The sequence below is a fragment of the Chlamydotis macqueenii genome, chromosome 3, assembly GCF_036417535.1.
Source record: "Chlamydotis macqueenii isolate bChlMac1 chromosome 3, bChlMac1.mat, whole genome shotgun sequence".
NCBI classification, from domain to species: domain Eukaryota; kingdom Metazoa; phylum Chordata; class Aves; order Otidiformes; family Otididae; genus Chlamydotis; species Chlamydotis macqueenii.
This window is the reverse complement of record NC_141558.1, coordinates 12,186,437-12,204,849: the sequence shown is the minus strand read 5'-3', so window position 1 is coordinate 12,204,849 and position 18,413 is coordinate 12,186,437. Positions and strand designations below refer to the sequence as shown.

The following is an 18,413-nucleotide window of genomic DNA, read 5'->3' as shown; positions in this document are numbered from 1 at the left end:
GCAGCATGATTTTGACAAATAGAGATATTGGCAATTAGAAAGGTATGTGTAGAGGACTAGCACTTGTTTTAGGGGTTAATAGATATAGAAAAAGATGACTTAGTAGTATCACAGATGGAAAGATTTAATTGCAAATGAAATTACTGAATAATTTTCCCATAGAATCATAGAATGGTTAGGGTTGGAAGGGACCTTTAAAGGCCATCCAGTCCAACCCCCCTGCAAGGAGCAGAGACATCCCCAACTAGATCAGGTTGCTCAGAGCCTCATCCAGCCTGGCCTTGAATGCTTCCAGAGATGGGGCATCCACCACCTCTCTGGGCAACCTGTTCCAGTGTTCTACAACTCGCATCATGAAAAAATTTTTCCTAATTTCCAATGTAAATCTACCCCCCTCTATTTTAAAACCATTACCCCTCATCCTATCACAACAGGCCCTACTAAACAGCCTTTCCCCATCTTTCCTGTAGGCCCCCTTGAGATACTGGAAGACCGCTATCAGGTCTCCCCGGAGCCTCCTCTTCTCCAGCCTGAACAGCCCCAACTCTCTCAGCCTGTCCTCATAGGAAAGGTGCTCCAGCCCTCTTATCATCTTCGTGGCCCTCCTCTGGACCTTCTCCAACTGGTCCACGTCCTTCTTATGTTGGGGGCTCCAGAACTGGACACAGTACTCCAGGTGGGGTCTCACCAGGGCAGAGTAAAGGGGGAGAATCACTTCCCTCGACCTGCTGGCCACACTCCTCCTCCATGTTTAACATCGCTTTTCTCTGATGAGCCCCTCTGTCTGTTTTGAACTTATTTCATGTCCAGTAGCCTACTTTCTGAGATGTATCTCCACTCTTAGCAGTAGATCCTGCTTGTGTGATTCTGGTCCAATAGTGCTGATTCACTTCTGTTTTCTCAAGCTGAATTATATTTAAAAGTATTACTTCTAAAATAAAGACTACTGTGAGAAGCCATCATGTCTCACAGCACAGTTTAATTATAAAAAGGTAACTACCTGAATGGCCACCAAGATTTGAGTACATTTTGTCCATAAACAAGTAAACAGTCCTGCTGCAAGTTATATTCTTCATCTACCCTCCCTCTAATAGAAAGTACATTCATATCACAGTGTAGAAGTGTATTATTAACCATACAGAAATGTACAACAAACATTAATAATAAAAATAATGATAAAAATGCAACTAAGATGAGTAAGATAATCTGGTGTCTAAAAGAGTTAGGTAGCATCTTGTCTGTTTTGATGTGTGTTGATAAAACTAAGTATTTTATTATTAATAAATCTGCTAAGCTATCTGAAATTTATGGGCTTTTTGTTTATTATTTGGTTTTATTTCCTTTAGTATTTATTATTGTTTCCACAACTGCATTCCAATTTTTTACATGTCACCATTATAATATTTTAGCTAAGGACAATCACTTGTGGATCAAATAAGCAAACAAAGCACTCTTGGAACATCTCAAGACTGCATCACGGTTTTGACTTCACAGGAATTATTTTGTATATGTAAGAGTTCTGCCTTCAGCTAAATGGCAGAGGAAAGCGTGATGCTATGTTTAGGACATTTGTAGAAAATGAAATGCTTCTAAGTTTTGTCATTCCTATCCTTCTAAACAACCGTTATTTACTCAAGACTTGTATTTCTCAGGTCCAGAATGTCAACCTTTTATTTCCACTTGAGCAAATGCCTCACTTAAGAAGAACAACTGGAACAGCTTCTGTGGGAAACAGCCTACTGGAGTAAAACGTGGGCTTGTGCCATTTAGCTTTAGACACTTCATTTAGGTGCCTAAACTTAAATACACTTTTTCTTGACTCCCGATAGCCAGGTTCCAGGTCTGAATCACCCTACCAGGGTTTCTTTTTCTTTTCATGGACACCAGAGGCAATGCAAGGAAATAGGCAAGTAATTTAGCTATCAAATTTAGGTAGCTAAAGTTAGGCATTGCATGTACTCCCCAGTTGTGCCTGTATTATACAACATCAGAGATGATGTTACATAAATGATATTTTCTTTACATTTCATTCTATGAGCCTAAGAAATTGAAGACTAATAAATAATCTCATTAATAAAAAGACTGAATTAGAAATTATTTGGTTTGACACATAAAAAAGTGATCTGTATACATAAAATCATTACATTTCATATAGAAGAGAAATCTATTAAAGGAAGTACATTTTGTTTTATCTGTATTCTTAGGGGCATTATTTAAAAATGAATGACAGATGCATGTGAAAGACAATACATATGCATAAAAATGTAATTTTCATATAATTATATATATAGCACATTAAAGAAGCAAGACCATTTACAGTCATTCTGAAACGGATAATCTCGGTCACGCTCATTGTTTGCTGTTGAGTAAGAAGAATCTCACCCTTTTCCAACTGCAGCGTGTTGCAGCAGCTTCATTCAATCATAAAGCCTTGAAGCAGCTCCCTTCTGCCAATCCTTGCAACCGCATTGCTGCTTTCAGTTCTCCATGTAACAGACAAGTAGATTTCAGCGTGCCGAAACTGCATGAAGGGAACACAAAAGGGAGAAAGGAAATACCTCCTTCAAAAGGCCTGGCAGAACATAAAGTATACAGCTATGGATGTAGAAACAGACTCAATTTCTTCTCATTACATTTTTTCTGCTGTTGATTCTCGTAAAAAAAAATATATACGCAAATATATTCTTAGCAAGTATTGAGCATAAAAAGGAGGGAGGAAAATGAAACCTCTGAAATGGTATTCTGCAATTAAATTGGTGTCTGTAAAACAGGAGGTCATGCTAAAAAAAAATAAAAAATCTCATTACCGGTAAGACACCTGCTGAGATAGTGACTCCTCTCAGAGACTACTCTGTGTTTTAATATTGAATTTTCTACTCTGGAGCAAAGAAAGGAGAGAAAAAAAAAGAGAGGAAGATCCTCGATTTCATTAGATTTTGAATTTCCCTCTGGAGATGCCTATCTATCTCCCTTGACAAGATCAGAGGCTTAGGGCATCACTTGGCTTCTTTCAAAGGCATAAGCAGAACATTTAGGATTCAAAGCCAAAAGGAGACCCATGTAAGCCATGGCGGACTGTAAAAAGAGCATGTACCTACATTTTTTGTGCTATTCATTAATTTGCTAAAATAAAAAATATACACTAAATAGAAAACTTCCGGTCAGATCCTGACTTGGTTTAAATTGTTATAGCTCCATTATGAGCAATTTGTTCTTTAGGTTCAAAAAACATTTAAAGCTGTTAAATTGCAAAAATTAGTTTAATTTGCAAAATCCAAAGAACTGAATAGCAAGAAAATGAAAAAATCCTACAATTATCTATGTGATAAACAAGTGCTGTGGATCTAATTCTCCACGGTTTGAAATACAATATTTATCATTTACATAGATAAAAACGAATGTTAGGTGGCTGAAAACACCAAGGGTCTGAGCTGGTAAACTTTGATACCCAGGTTACAAAAGCCTTCAGTAGTTGCGTAGGGTGTAGGACAGCACAGTGTACGACGTGTCACAACAGCACAATTGCTGATAATGTCATTGTTACCTTTTTAATGATAACCCTGCGCATGGTTTAACAGGCAACATTTATTAAATTGGGGATTTATGGCAAAATGAAGCTTCTTCATGGGCATTTCGGACTAAGCAGTAATACTATGAATGGGGAGGTTTTATATATATATATATTTACTTTTTCAAATGGGATTTTGCATTGTCTTGTTACTGTGATGTAGTACATGAAAAAAAAAAAGCCAAAATTTTCTATAGTAATACCTCAGAGTGCTTCTTTTTTTTGAATAACCATCATGTTTAAACTCTTCAGCAGGGCCTGTTGTGACAGGACTAGGGGTAATGGTTTCAAAATAAAGGAGATATAGATTTAGGTTAGATATTAGGAAAAAAATTTTTACAATGAGGGTGGTAGAACACTGGAACAGGTTGCCCAGAGAGGTGGTGGATGCCCCATCCCTGGAAACATTCAAGGCCAGGTTGGATGAGGCTTTGAGCAACCTGATCTGGTTGGAGATGTCCCTGCTTCTTGTAGTGGGGTTGGACTGGATGGCCTTTAAAGGTCCCTTCCAACCCTAACCATTCTATGATTCTATGGTTTCAAATACATTCAAAAACACAGTCTAATTAACCTGATTTTATACAGAACTACCTAAACGTAGGCCTGGAAAGTTGTACATGAAAGCACAAAACACAGCACCTTCTGCTTAATCTACACTTGTTTGTAGTAGATGGGAATTCTGCCACTGAACTCAATGAAAAAAAATTACCCCCTATGAAAAGTTCTATTTAAATGTGCAGCATCCCAAATGGTTTAAAGGTCAACCTATATTTTCTGCTTTTGGGGGGCAAGCAGAAGCTCAACAGCTGTTTGAAAAGCACGCCCCTCAATAACAGGGAAAGGCGTGTCATCCAGAAGCGCCAGTCACTCAGCAGACAACCCTAAGCTAGCTTTCAACCAGCTGACGGAGCTATTGCTACCTCGGTAACCGGGGAAGAAGGAAACAGCAGCAAAACCCAACCGAGACACTGAGTAAATACCTGGTCTTACAGCCAAGACGGAGCCCTGCGCTCCCAGAGCTACTCTGCTGCCGCTGGAAGAAATACCAAGACGAGGTGAAGTCATGCAGTGACTGCAATATGGACACGATCAAAATAGGTCACAGAGAATTAATGTTGCACTGTGATGGTAAAAGACAAACTTATAAAGAACCGAACAAGAGGCAGAAAATACGAGGGAACAACGTGGTTAAAACTTATCAAGCAGACGCCACAGCACTCTAACTTTCATTATGCTGAAGGTGATTGTTAATGATCTGGCAGGCCGAGCAAGCAATGAGGTAGCAAAATATGAAGAGGATAGAAAACAATTTAAATTAATCAAACCAAATAAAACAGGAATGTCAGAGATAGTGAAGTGAATCACCTCCTAACTCTTTGTGCTAAGTCTGGAATCGACCTAAATTTTTAGCATTTTCAGGCTGCATTTTTGCACATACAGAAAATCAAAATGTGAACAGAGGAAGAGGAATGCACTGGGTAATTCCAAAAAAGCATAAAACCTTAAAATTATTGCCTTATTGCACAAAAAAAAAAAGTCATTCTGGGTGTAAAATTGGTGATTTTTGCTTATCACACAAAGATAGCTTAGGAATTCAATTGTCTATGTTAGCAAACTGAAAATACTGTAGCTTCCTGCGCATTTTTACGATACCCAGCACATCTGTTTGTGTTACAACTGAATTCTTTGGGCATTTCAACAATAAGCTAGGAATTATCACCGTCTATCATGTGTTATACAACCTTTGTGTTTTTCTTTTTGTCTAAAATAATGAGCAGCAGGATAAAAATGGGCAAAGTGTGATTTAGATGCTCTTTTTTCTAAATGTCATTATTTTGTCCTGCTTTCACCTCCTTGCTGTACCCATCTGCTTTCTCTGGCGTTATGTTTAGGACATGCTAAATATGCTTAATGTATGTGTCGCCAAAAGTCGGCAGCAGAACTTGCCATGCTGGAAAGTAAACATTTCCGATCTCTTTGCCCGAGAAGGGGCCTACGTGAGTCATGTGCTGCGCGACACCGAGTGAGAGCGCCCTGCTCTTCACTCCTACCAGAAGAGCAACAACGACAATGACGATGACAACAGCGAGGGAAGGGCACCATCAGTTGGATTTTATATTGAAGGGACAGATCAGCTGGATTTTTTATCAAGGGGCTGCAGAACGCCATGGAAGTTAAAGCATCCATCGCTAGCTCCCACACGATCGTAAGGAGCGGGTGGAAAGGAGCCACTGGTGAAGGGGTGGCTTGCAGTGCAAGGTGATGGATGTCTCCACGCCTGCATGGCGGCTCCAGCTGGCTCCAGGCACGGGACGCAAGCGCCATCAACCCCAGCGCAGCCCGCACCACGAGGCGTTGCCCCCACATCCGCGTTGGTGACAGGCAGCTCCACGCGTTGGGTGAAAAAGCCACGAACTGGAGCGCAGCCCGCAAGGCCAGGCCGCGTCCCCGCACATGCACGATGGCTACGGACGAGGCCGGGCACGGGGAGTGCCTGGGCAGCCGCGGGCTTTTGCTCCGGGTCCCCGAGAGCGACACGGGGGACACCCCGCTGAGGCGGCTCCGGCCCCCGCAGGGGCTCCTGCCCCCTCTCCCCGCACGTTGCCGGCCCCGGGGCCTCCCTCCCCTTCGGGGTCCCTCCCCACCACAGCGACGCCCCGACCTGCCCGCGCTCCCCCTTCCTCACGCCCGTGGCGGGCGGCCGCGCGCATGCTCGGGGCGCGGGGCAGCGCGTGCGCGGGCGCGGCGCGGGGCGGCGGTCTGCAGTGCGGGGCGGCGCGCGGGGCGGAGCGGGGGCGCGCGCGGCGGCGGCGGCGGCGGTGGGCAGCGAGGTGAGGTGCGGTGCGGTGCGGCGCGAGCGGCGGGCGGGCGCGCAGCGAGGCGCCGTCCCTCCGGCCCCAGCACCCCGGCGGGACCCCGCGGCCCAGCGCCCTCCTCCGCACCGCGGACAGCTCTCGGCCCGCTCTGTAAGTGCGCACCCGCGGCGGTACACCGAGGCGGGGGGGTGGGGGCGCAAGCTCCGCGCTCGGCACCCCACCGCCCGGCGGGCTCGGTGCGGGCGGGAGCCTTTCCCGTGGTGAGATCGGGAGGGACGAGGCTGTTTCGGGCTTTTCCTCCCGGGGGTGCGTGCGGGGGCTGCCCGGGGCGGTGCGGTGCGGTGCGGGCGGCGCTCGGAGAGGGGATCCGTCCTCAGTGGGAAAGTTGGTGCGGGCGGCTCCGTGTGCGGGAGTTCTTGTTACAGGGGCGAGGCAGAGGGAAATCGTGTCCGCGGCGATTTGCCGTGAGGGGCTGCGAGATAAAGAAAGCGAATCCCGCATCGCTCCGGATAGAGACACGGACAGCATCAAAAGGAGGCGTTGATCTGCCGCTTGACAGTTTGCGCGTGGAAATGTTTGGCTGAAAGTGGAAGTGTTTGGCTTTTTCTTCGTTTGAAAAGAGATAGCGAAAAGGTCGGGTTTTCCTGGTTTGTTTTTTTTTTTTTTTCCCCCGTGGGAAGGGAAAAAAAAAAAAAGAGCGTGCGAAACCGAAGAGCGGGAGCAGTCCCCGCAAGGTCATCACACCCACCGGGCAGGCAGAAGCGCTCCCGGTCCTTGCTATCGCTTTGTCGATATTCTTACAGCCCGTAAGGAATTTTTACTTTATTGTTGCGGTTTTTTCTATAAGCGGCGGGGTGTGCGCAGGCTGCCTTCGCAGGCGGGCGCGCTCGCCCGGCCCCGCCGGCGGGGTGGGTGCGGGGTGGGTGCGGGGTGAGTGCGCTCCTGCGCTTTGCTTGGGCATCGGTCGGAGGGAAAATGAAGGTGGGGGGAGGTAACAAAAGCTGCTGCGCGATCCAAGCCGTTTCCCACGCGAAGGCGTGAGGAGGAGGAGGAGGAGGTAAAAGAGACGACAGCAGGGAGAATTTCGTTTCCAGAGCAGGAAAACAAAAGCGGGAGCAGGTTGAGGCAGATCCTGAGCAGCCGTGGGGTGAGGGGGAAGAGAAGTGGGGAGGAGCGCGGGGGCTCTGCGGGGGAGAGGGGTAGCTGGACCGGCGCAACTTTGCGCGCAAGCAGCGTTTGAAAATGAGTTGCCCGTCGGCGAGAAGATGCTCTGTGCGTGCGGGGGCGAGGGGGAGGCATGCCGGCCGGTGCTGTTCGTGCGGAGGTGCCGCGCCGGAATGAGGGAGCGGTGTGGGGCGGTGCGGGCTTCCCGCGGCGGGGGCTGCTGGAAGGACACCCCCCCACACACTCCCGGCGCTTCCTTCCCACGCACGGCCGGTACCCGCGCCCTTCCGCGGAACTGCCCGTGCCGCCGGGTCTGCGGTGCAACGCTCCCCGCCGCTCCCAGCCCCACGGAGGCGCCCGCACCCCCCCAGCCGGTCAGTCCCCTCGCTGCATGCAGCCACCTGCAGGGTCCCCCCGCACCCCTTTTGCAGCCGGTCCCCAACCCCATGAGCCTTCCCTCGGGCGGGTGCCCGCCCCAACCCCGGCACTCCCCTTCCTCGCCCCAGCCCCAGTTGGCTGCTTCGACCCCCGGCGTGGGGAGAAACCGTCGAAGATTGGGGAGGGGAAGGCGGGAGGGGGGCGCTGATCTTATGCAACTGCAGAACCCCCCTCCCTGCACCTGCAGGAGCCCGCTCAGGGGCTTTTCGGAGGTGGGACGGAGCTCCCTGCCTTCCTAGGGCCGGGGAGGGGGAGGCCGAGCCCGGCCGAGCGGAGCCCTCGGGGCAGCCGGAGCTCCCGCCCGCTGCGGAGGGGCCGCGCTCCCAAATCCCGCATCGCCCCCCGCAAAGGAGTGCGGCAAGGCCAAGGGGAGCGGGGCGACGGTTGCCTACAGCACCAGGCTTCTGGGCCGGCAAAGAAACCGTGCAGATGACAGGGTAATTACAAACAACCCTGCCCTTTTCATTAAAATTGAAATATGATTACTTGCACGCCAGAGCCTTGGCCAGTTAGCGAAGGGCCAAATGTGTGAATGAATTCCATGTTCTCGAGCAGAAGATGCTAACATAACAGATGTGTTTAAGAGGTACAGGTACTTCTCCCAACAAGTCTACTGGCAAAATATTTTTAGCAATATTTTGTAGCGAGTGTTTCTGTGGATTTGCGTTCTCTTCCTTCATGTATTAGAAAGTTCAGCTCTCAGAGGTGCGGCCACCTCTTTATCACGAACAAAAAGATGCATATACTTACTAACGGGAATATGATAAGGAAGAAAATCCTCACATTCAGAGAAAAATAAGTATATGAGGAAGCTCGGTCTGTAAAATACGTAAATACGTATTCACTGGCCCTTTCAGAACACATACTTACTAGAAGTTTGTTTCTATGACACATTTTCAGACTCATTAATTTTCACTACTACACTTTTACTTGACAGAATGTTGTTTTGTTGTGGGTTTGTTTTTTTTTTTTCTGTAAAGAACACTGTTCATTTAAGAACATAGGTTTACTTGAAAGGTCTTCCAGTACAGTGTTAGAACAGCACTATCCATTTCAGGTTTGTGGACTGCGATCAGTTTTAATTAAAACTTTAATTACATTTTGCCTCTCCATTCAAACAAACCATAAAGTAGTCTGGGCTAATGACGCTGCCAAGGAAAAATAAGGAAACATGTTCTTAATCTTCATTGTGTATTATTCCTGCCTTTTGGTTAAGGACTGAATCCTTATCTCATGCTCAAAAGAAATTTAGCCACAAACTTTTCTGCCATAAAACTGCCATGTTTAATCAGTTTTCTAGGGTGCCCTAATCTTGCCCCACACAAATGCACACCTGTACATAGAATGTCACCACTGATTTGTCCATGTGCCTCGTGTTCTGGAAGGTCCGGCTATTGACAGTACATCAACTGTGTCGTCAAATAACGTCCGCTTCAGACTGTCACAGCATTACGTAACCTCCCAACCGCAGAGCAAATCCCAGAGATGTCCCCACTGCTGTCACTCCCGTTTTACAGTTCCCTATGTGCACTCCCCTGGTGTAATCTACCAGAAGAGTCATAGCTGATATCACACTACAGTGCCAGCCAGAAGAAAAATTGTGCTCTAGCCGGAATGGTGTGGCAGAGTCTAACTGGGACGTGATGGGATGGAGTAGGACAGGACAGAGCAGAGCAGAACAGAAGGCTGCAGATTCAGCTTGCCAAAATCAGGCGGCGGCGTAGGATGGAAGCGATGCAGTGAAGCTGGCTTTGGTGCTGTTTGGAAAAGGCGATGCACACGTGTCCCAGGGTGCGACATCCTGCTGGCTGCAGCACCTCTGGGGATGCGCTGGGGATCTCAGCGTGCCTGCCAGCCCTATGTGCCAGCCCTATGTGCCAGTTCCACATTCCCCCTATCGAGGGAACGTGGCACGGGCTGTGGTACCGCGCTCTCACAGCTCCGTTTCTTCTCTTTTTGATGTGTTGGGGTGGTATAGCCCTCTTGACTTTTCTTTCTGTCTGTACTGTCAATATAGTTGCAGGCAGGATCTGAATCTTAAGGATGTAGGTCCTTTTTAACAAACACGTGGATATGTTGAACTTTGTTGTGGGAACTTCCAGAATTGTTTACTTTTCAAGCTGTTGTTCTGGTTCTGTTTTTCAGGTTTGGAATTCTAATTTTATGCCTGGCTGCATTGTACATTCCTCTGGGTTTTTTTGTGCCTCTGTGCCTCACACAGTCGTACTTTAGGTATTCAGTTCTGTAAGTTGCAGATTCCTGTGGATTTCCAGAAGTTTATATCACTTGGACAAATAATGCTGGCTCATCCTCTAATTGTGAATTAAACAGCAGTGTAGCCCAACTGAAATTAGGGTTAGAAAATTTAAAATATGACAGGCAAATTTGTTTTTAAAGTACTTTGAATTGAAACACATAGCACTTACCATGAGAAACCCTGCTCCTTGTCTGTAGTGTCTAACATTTTCAGCACTGGTCTTCATCCCTTTGTTTTTAATGCATATTGTTCTGCCAGTGTGGACTGGGGCTAAATACGCTTTGTCATTTGAGTGGTCTAAAAAGAAGCTTGTTTCAGAGTGCTTTTGGTTGCCAGTGGATTCTGCCCTTTCCTTTAATTTTCTCTTACACTGATAGAGAAGAGCAAGCGTGTGGTCTTCCTGCGTTGTTCCTCATGCCTAATTTTGAGCAAAACTTCACTGTAATGAGTCTAGACCATTTAATCTGTCCCTGTTTTCTTGTGGGTCCACATTACCTGTATTTGCATACCTTTTGCCATTCGGGATGTCCTTTGCGTTTTTCTTTCTTCCTTTGGAGTGTAATTTTGTTTCTCGTCTGATCTTTGTATGTCTTAATTGCATCTTTGGATCGCTTTTCTCTTTACCAATTATCTTCGTCTTTGTTTATTTCCCTTAATTCTGGGGAGAGCTCATGACTTACTTTGTGGCTTCTCTACGTGATGTCGCTGAAAGCGTTGCCTGATACAAGAGTACAGCACGCATAGGGAAGACGTGAGCATATGTAGTGCTGTAAAATGTGAGGATCCAGATGGGCTCCCATCGCAGGGAGGCGCTTTCTTACCTCAGCTCCAACTCTTGTCTTTATTCATAGAAAGAGAGAATCTTATCTTTTGAATTTTATACTGTTGCTCTGAGGGTAATAGCTATAATCCTTTTCAAAGATAATGAAACAGATGATAGAAAGGATACTTGTTTGTGGAATACAAAATCTCTGGGTAGTGCTTCAAATCCATATTGCTTTTTAAGTTATGATTTAAGTTGCTAAGAATATTTTTTTTTCAATTTGTGTTTTAAACTTTATGTGGACATTATCCACAGGGTCTCTGCTTTCAGGAGCTTTTCCACATTTAGATATGAATACTACCCAGAGGACAACAGTGCACATGTAGGAAATTAAGGTAGAGATTATTAGAGATTGTCTCATAGCTGAAAGTTGGAAAAAGTAAGTAGTTTCAAGGAGGCAGCTGAAGGAGAGAAAAATGCAGAAATCGTTTGATACTCAGCTTCACTGATGGGTTTATAAAAATATCAAGCTGTTTTTCTTTGTGATTATTCCCTTCAGGAGGGTAAGGAACAGAGTATGTTTTGTAAAATGACTTGTAAAACCACAGTTAATTGAAATAGGGGAACTGGGGAATGAGATGAGAAATGCATCTTTTGTTGACCTAAACATGATGTATTCTGAAATTCGGATATCAAGGACAAAGAAGTATTACAGATCTTACTGAAGATTTTCTACCTGGAACAGGCTTAACTAAGACACATTTTCAATCCCAGATTGTACAAATGTAACAGAATGTATTATAGCTTCCCCAGTTTCACTGTTTTGAAAGAGTAAGAGTTTACTACAGTCTTGAGTTTGCCAACAACCTACAACTTTTGAGGTAATAAGAAGCTATAATTTGACGTAATCAAGTGTATCTTTTAAGATTATTATAATAAAACAATTTCCTGCTAGGAAGACGAAGAATTTTAAAGTCACCTTCTTTGCCATCACAACTATACCACTGTATAGTCTGCTAAATATCGGAAAGAGTCGTGCCTATTCTTGTTCACTAACTTAGATCTTCTCAAAGTTCATTAATAAAAAGACCTAAAAACTGAAATCCATTGTGGGAAGACTTATAAATGGTGTATTAACTCTTTTTTTTTGCTTGTTTGGTTTTGGTGCTACCGAGGTATTTTCATACCATAGTTAGGCATAAGAAAATAGTAGAATTTTGTTTAACTCCCAGTGAGTTGAATCACCTGGTATAACAAAAAAACGATGGAATTACTTTGGTTGTTCAAACTTTGATGAAGACTATACTGTCAGCACTGTACAAGTGAAAATGTATACTCAGGAAGAAAACAAGCTGTGACGGTAATTTACAGAGCTTTTAGACTAATAAATATAAGGCTCTAAACCATTTGATGAAAATTACTTTAATTACTTTTAACTTGTAGCTAAATAGGAGGTTATATTCTAGAGGTGAAAGCTTTCAGATTCATAAATGTTTAACTCTACAAGGGATAATAATGAGAATTTTAACCAAATGTCTAGCAGAGTCCGTAACATTGATGCCTCTGTCTAGTCTCCTGTTCATGGATCATATACATATTTTTGAGGGGAAGAAAAAAAAAATCAGTCTTGATTTAAAGACCACAGATAATGGAAAATTTATCTCCGTTCTCTCTAAGCTTTTCTAATAATTAATTATCCTTCGTGTTAAAGTGTACACTTTGCATCTTAGTTCTGGACTTCATTACCAGTTCTTGAGCCAATCAATCCCTGAAGCACTTGAAAGAATATTAATCTTAAATAGGTCCTTTGTTGAGCCAGGTGTGTGTAAAGTATCTATGACTTGATTTTAGTATCTAAAATAATTTCACAAAGACAGCATGTTATTGGAAATGATTTTTTTAAAAATGAATGATTAGTGTTCCACTTAGTAGAAAACATTTTTACTCAAAAGTAGCTATTGAATCATTTGTTATAAGATGGAATTAAATGGCAATGATGAGAGCTGAATATTATCCTTTTTGTGGACTGCATTTGAGAATATCTGTGTATTTAATTAGACTTTATTCAGAATGGAGTCTTCTAAAATTAGAACATCTTGTTTATAAAAGCTCTTAGAATACAGCATATTTCTGTGTACTCTTATCTACTATGTTTAGAAATACGAAGTAACTGAAGACTCTTAGAGAATGAAATTTGGGATATTATTTAGTAGTTGGAATTAAAATGCTTTTGTTTTTTAATAGAAGAAGATATACATAGGAAAAAAAAAGTGATTTTGAAAAGTTAGTAAAAATGAACATTTTTCCAAGGCCTTAGCTCTGAAAGTAAAATCAGCTTACATAATGAATAATGCTGCAAAAATTTATTTGTGAGACTATGAAGATATCCGGCACATAACGAATTCATACCGCTGTAGTCAATGTTCCTTCATTACAACAGAACATATACTGTACTTTTTTTAAAGCAATAATTTTTAGTTTTAAGTGCATTTTTTTTTAAAATTTTACAAATGAGTCCTGACATTCAGGAATGGTCTTGAAATGCTTGTCTTGAATTGCATAAAAGGCTCTCTGTTTTAAAGTGTGATAGCCTGAAAAGGAATTGTAGTTTGATATGTAAAACATCAGATCATGCTGATGGTTTTTGCAAACCAGACTGATTTATACAAAAGAACTGTATTCTCAAATGCCCTCTAACAAAGTTTGGCCTGTATTTTCCACGTGGGATTTTTTTTTGCATCTAACTTGGATATGTTAGTACTCTTGGATCTGGTCACATCAACTACATTGTAAGGTCAAAGGATGCTCTGCCGTGTGCTCCACTGGACTTGGAGTCTGGTCCTTGGCATCCATGCAGAATGAGAAAATTTAGAAATTTGCATGCTTTTTTGGCCTTGAAATCAGAATATTAGATGTTTTATGTTGTTAAATCTTTTGTATTATGCATCCTTAAGTGAGGAGAGTCAAAGTGTCGCAAACTGTTTTTCCGATATAAGTAGATAAAATATGCTTGCCTTCTTCTGTCATTGTATTTCTAATAATACAACTGTATTACTGAAACGCCAGAGGGTTTAAGAGAAGTAGCTGCTAAGGCTCCGTTTTCCTCCTCGGGTACGGTAAGTAGATCACACAGCAGCCTTTATCATTCTTCATTTAAAAGTTTTGTTTACAAGAGCTGTCTCTTGCTATGGCGTGAGCACTTAGCCCTTTTATTCAATGGCTGTTTTGTTTTTAATTTAATTCTTGTCTGGGGAAATAGGAGGATGGGAAGGGGTTATGATTCTTTGTATTTTTCTCAAGTGCCTGCCACAAAGGGATGTGACTGAAACACTGATCAATAAGTAATATTAGTTTCTATGTGGTTTAAGAAGTGAACATTACTCATGTGGGCTTCCCACTCTGTTATGTGAGAGTGTAATCCTGAAGCGTCAGCAGGTACTAACTCTGCCTTGCGTCTTATCTCATCCTTCAGCTTTTACTGATCCCTTTTTTCCCTCCCTCTTCAGCTCTGATTCCCCTCTCCTTTGATTCCGTTCCAAGTCTGCTGTTGCCTAAGGGTCTCTCTCTCAACGATACCTGGCTGTGCGTGTTTCACCATGGTGGATGCTTTGTTCGTCTTGCAGTTTAACTGTGGGTTTGTGTTTGTTTCTTAAGCTGTGAGCTTTATAAGGCAAGGATCTGGTCTTTGTGTATGTTCCAGGGAGAGCAGCTGTATGTATATTTACAGTGCTATAAATGTACATGTTTTTATTAAGATTTTGACAACTTGTAGGGGGTACAGGAAGATAAGATGCACGTTCAGGGACTTCACGGAGTGACTTTGAACCAATCCACATCCGACAGCAGTGACGGAGTCCGTCTCCTGCACAGCTAATGAGGATGCATTTATTCTTCATATTGTGAATGAAGTACGCTGATGTACTCAAACTACCCCTAAACCAAATAGATGATGTGCCTGCTGCAAACCAGACACAGCAGTCCAGCGCTTAGCATGGCTTACGTGCTCAGGTCTTCTCCCTGCCCTTGAGCCGGTTGCGCAGCCCACGCCGCATTCTGCGTGGCCGCGGCGGGGCTCTGTGTGGTGGCAATGCTGGCCAGGTAAAGGGTGGGTCAGGCACGGGCTCTGCTCCAGCTGCAGGGGCTGCAGTGTGGATGCAGCCCAGAACATGTCCTAAACAGCTGGGTTTGTGTCCAGGTGCCTCTAGACTGGTATTTCCCAGAGACGTCTGTAGGAAGTTAGAGTACGATGTGAACAGATGTGGAGTACAGCTGTGCTCTTTCTCTGCCTGTCCCCTTTTTCTGTTGAATCTCTCTTCAGTGCCCTGACTCCCTGCATCTTAGTGCAAGGCCCACCCTGTAGGCTCCTTGTAAATCTGCATAGTAGGAATGCAGCCTGTGTTGGTTTTTTTCTTGCATTGTGTAATGTTGGGGTAGGAAGATTTGATGTAGGAGGCTGAAAATGTTATAATAATTGAGCATAACATACTCTGTGGTTTTTATTTCTCCTGTCAGTATGTACATATCACTTAATGCCTTAACATTTGTGTTGATAGTTAGCTTAACAAATTTAATTTATTAAAATTTTAAATTTATTTGTATAAAATTAAAAAATTTATAAATGTGAGTTCTTCAGTCACAAAGCAGTTTGCTTTCTTTAGACAACAATGAGCTAGAGAACTGTTTGCTAGTTATTTGCTATTTGTAAGATACATTACTTTAGATTATTAATACCTCCTTCAAATATTTTTCACGAATATAGATTTTTTCATTATATGTAACTGTAAATAAATGAGAAACAAGTTAACAAGGTTCTGAATTGTTGCATGAAAAATCTATAGTAAATATAAAATAATAATTTGTGTTTCAGTATCAGACACTTGTGTCAGTGCTTTGTACTGCTATTGTTTTAATGTTGATGAAACACAGATAGTCAATTTAAAATAAATTTAAAAAAAATCCTGCGACTTCACCCGCTTAAATATGTGAAAAATAACTGTGTGTAACTACAGTCTGAGTTTTAATGAGTCTTTTACATTCCGTATTCAGATGAGGAGGAGATAGACATTTTGAAAATTCCACTTTCTTCCACAGAAATGGCAAGGTGTTGCAGTACGTGGCTCATTTCAGCTGGATGCGCCTCCGTGTTGCCCATAGCAATGTATTAGTTGTGACCAGTAACAATCTATCAATGTCAGCTCATCTCCAGATAAAAGAAAGAGTTCATGAAACGTTCAAGGTTGTTCTGGGATTATATGTAACAGTGTGATCTGGAGATTGTAATTCTCAGTGTTGCCCAGTAAAAGGAACCGCTTACTGTTGTCAGTGCGGATCTATTCAGAAGGGCTGCGATGTCCCAAGCAGTGCGAGACAGCTGACGTACTCCCTATTTCTGCAACTCTGCATTTTGTCAGTCAGAACAGTAATTTATGAGATTCCCAGTTTTAGTAATACCTACACAGCAGCTAATAGCCACTTCAGTCTTGTACTTTTGTTTCCTTCAAGAAATCTGCAGAAATTACCAATTTTTCCTTTGTGCTGAAGGATTGAAGTTAGTGGTGTCACCCTAGACACTTGAGTAATGAGGTACTCTTTTATAATGTTGAATCTAGGAGAATAAAAAAAAAAAGATATTGAATTCACAGCAAGTACAGGGGCAAAGTCACCGTGTTTCTACCATGCTCTGGTAATTCGCCATGCTGCAAAAATTCAAATTACAGTAGAAGTGACTTAGTTGTGGCTGTACGGTGAAAGGAAATGTATGCCATCAGTGGGCAGTAGCATCCGCAGCGATGTTGACAAGCGCAGACATAAGGAAGTACGTAGGAGCAAATAAGAGGATGACTTGACGGTGCTTCATTATTAAAAATTCCTGTAGAGTTGAATATGAACTGGAAATTTATTTTCTGAATCAATGGCATCCTGAAGTAGCTAGACCAAAGTCCGGCGCCATACAAATACAAGGACTCATTCTGTCAGCTGACCTGTCAGATCCCTACTGGAAACATTGGATAAAGAAATGGATTTGAATAGTGCAAAGTCCATCCCGAAGCACCAAAACACTTCTGCGAGTAATGAGATTTAAATGCATGAGAAAATCTGTTGGTTTGAACACATAGAGTGGACTAGAAATGTAGGTGTAACTGTTCAGCAAGCTCGTAGCCTGAAGGAGACGAGACTTGGGGAAAAGGAGAAGGTGTGATCATGAATCACTTCAGAGATGTAGGCAGGATCAGATCTGCAAGGATTTCTGTGCTAGGGAGAAGACATTTTAAATGAATCAAAAAAGGAAGGGAGAAGTGAGGAAAAGGAGTAGGATAGCATTGGAAGGCAGCAGAAAGCAAAGGTGTTAGCATCTAGGAAAGACTGAGGAGTAGAGAGCCTCTCGCAAAAAGGGTGATTAATTAGAAAATTGCCAATGGTTTCACCATATTTCATGATTTTTTAGGTGTTGTGAGAAAACTTTGCAGAGAAAACTTTAATTTCCAGGAAACATTGAATTTAGTGCTAAACCCATATGATTCTTGCCACTCTTCTCTGAACTGCTTCTTCAGATGTAATGATAGCCAGGCTGTACCAGAACGGTGCTAGAGCAGAAGCATCTGAGTTAGGTGCTTAGGGAAAGACTTACTGAGGTGCCGGTAGGTAGCTGGCTGAGCTGTGAGAACTTTGCTTGTATGGATGTGTGGCATGGGTGATAGGTGTAGCTGTTGGGAAAGAAGAAGGGGAATGGAGATGGTTTTTGGTCACATATAAGTAAGTCCTAAAAATGACCAGAGAAACAGCCTCTGTGCAGGCTCCCTTTGGCAGTGAGTTCTGTGTGGGTGCAGGGGAATTTACTCATCTAGAGGCATTTGGGACATGAAATGGAGAAGGACTGAAAAATAAAATGTGAAGCATTTGCATGAGACTTTATATGTTCTCTCATCATATGATTCATTGATCTTATGACTGAACTGCTGCTTTTGAAAATCCTGCTTTTCTGCAGTAAAAAGCTGTAAGTTTGGAGTCCTGGTTTTGAAGTGTTTAAATGACAAGTTGCTCATTGTTTTGCATTTGTATTTATGTGCCATGTAGTTTTTTACCACTGATGTCAGTTTTGAATAGGATGTGACACCTACAGAACTGGCAAATTTATAGAATTCAACATGATTTCATTCACATCGTATTAAATGATGAAGCAGAAGGCAGAAACTTGACTTGTCCAAGAGCTTTTAGAAAACTGATGGCAAAGTGGACAATAGAATCCAAGACTCTGATTCTCATAGTGAATTGTAGACCATGTTTTACCTGTTTGCTTGATCACAGTGCTATAGTGCAGGTCCTTTCATGGGAAGAACTCAGTTTGCACTGCTAATGTGAAAGAAGTTGGACAAAACCTCAAGAAGTCTTACATCTAGTTGTTACAGG

General features: G+C 43.1%; 1 protein-coding gene across 3 annotated transcripts in view; it reads left to right on the top strand.

Annotated features, from left to right (window-relative positions):
* Positions 1–6,418: 6,418 nt before the first annotated feature.
* The window catches only part of VSNL1 (visinin like 1), a 92,076-nt gene continuing 80,081 nt past the window's right edge, over positions 6,419–18,413 (top strand). Inside the window, exon 1 of one of the 3 annotated variants that reach the window (XM_086743210.1) lies at positions 6,419–6,534. The gene's annotated coding sequence lies outside the window, so the exon portion shown is untranslated. Of the gene's footprint in view, positions 6,535–7,054; positions 7,191–7,475; positions 7,532–18,413 lie in introns of those variants that run through there. The other 2 variants (XM_086743212.1, XM_086743211.1) reach the window with 2 other exon arrangements.